Genomic DNA, 1,272 nt, shown 5'->3' on the forward strand with positions numbered 1-1,272 from the left:
TGTAGTTAATTAAAAACAAGCGATCTAATTAACCCTAACTACTAAACAACCCAAGACAAGCGCTAAAGGTTTAATCTAGTAGCAGCCTTAAAAATTAGAGAGATCGATGAAACTAAACAACACAAACACAAGCGGTTGCATTTGATTTAGCCGAGTATTCTTCCTAAGATCTGAAAATTTCTAATGCAGCAAATTATTAGATCTTAGTTGCTTCACAGATTAGAGGAATCAAACAATTACGGATTTGATATCTAACCTAGCAGTAGATTGCAACGAATAATAAACTAGGAGGCCTCCTAGTCATTAAACGAAAATAATCATGAAAATATGCACAGAAGGACATTCGACATCAAAGCATGAATTGAACAATGAAAACAAATTCAGATCTCACAGTTTTATTGATTCCGAGGCTTCTGTTTTCTTAGACCAATAAAAGCTTTAGCCACGCAGAGCCATGGATGCAAACTTCCAAGGAGAAAAAGAAAGAGGAGTCCTCCAAGAGAAAAGAGAAAGAGCCCCCTTTTCAGCCCCCTTTCTTTCACCTTTATCCCTTCCAAAAAAATATCTCCTAACAAATATTCAAATCTGACTAATTACGAAAAATAAAATAAAGTCCTAATATAACTGGGAAAGTGGTGTTTCCAGCTAGGATTTTCGTGCATCAAATCTGGAAACTTCTGAAAATTGACCGAGTCAAATCCACGTATTGCAGGCTAAGGACGTGCAGCAACTTCGAGATCAATTTTGACCTTGATAAAGTCAGTATCTATCAAAACTCAAAACATAAAAGTTGTAGAGCGTTTTCTTGGCTTTCCACAGCATCTTGAATCATCTCAATCAGAGCTCGGATGAAAAAGTTATGCTTAAATTACGAAGCAATATCGAAACTGTCCAAAATCATCCAATTAGCTTCGTTTTGTACTTAACGCTTCCATTTGCATCCTAAATCAAAATATAAGAATAATGAGTACATTTAGGCACAAAATAAGTATAAAAGACTAAACATTAAGAAAGAAAAATATGACATTTTGCATTCTCATCAAATTTCCCCACACTTAACTTTTGCTCGTCCTCGGGCAAAACTCAAATTCACTTTTCCGAAAACACCAAGGTTGCAATGCCATCAACAAAGAACAACCAAGCTCTTCAAAACTCATAACAACTATTCTTGAACAACTTAGAATTACTTAGTAAGCATTTTCACTCAAAAATGGAATGCTAAATACAGAGACCCTTACGGAAATAAACACTCGACTCTCATATATTTGAAGG

The 1,272-nt window shown here is 35.1% G+C and overlaps 1 pseudogene; it reads right to left on the reverse strand.

Moving 5' to 3' along the window:
• Positions 1 to 1,257: 1,257 nt before the first annotated feature.
• The window catches only part of LOC148699712 (uncharacterized), a 6,990-nt pseudogene continuing 6,975 nt past the window's right edge, over positions 1,258 to 1,272 (reverse strand).

Source organism: Phoenix dactylifera, chromosome 5, assembly GCF_051530095.1.
Source record: "Phoenix dactylifera cultivar Ajwa chromosome 5, Ajwa_hap1_PhDact_Kaust_v1.1, whole genome shotgun sequence".
In the NCBI taxonomy this organism is placed as follows: Eukaryota; Viridiplantae; Streptophyta; class Magnoliopsida; order Arecales; family Arecaceae; genus Phoenix; species Phoenix dactylifera.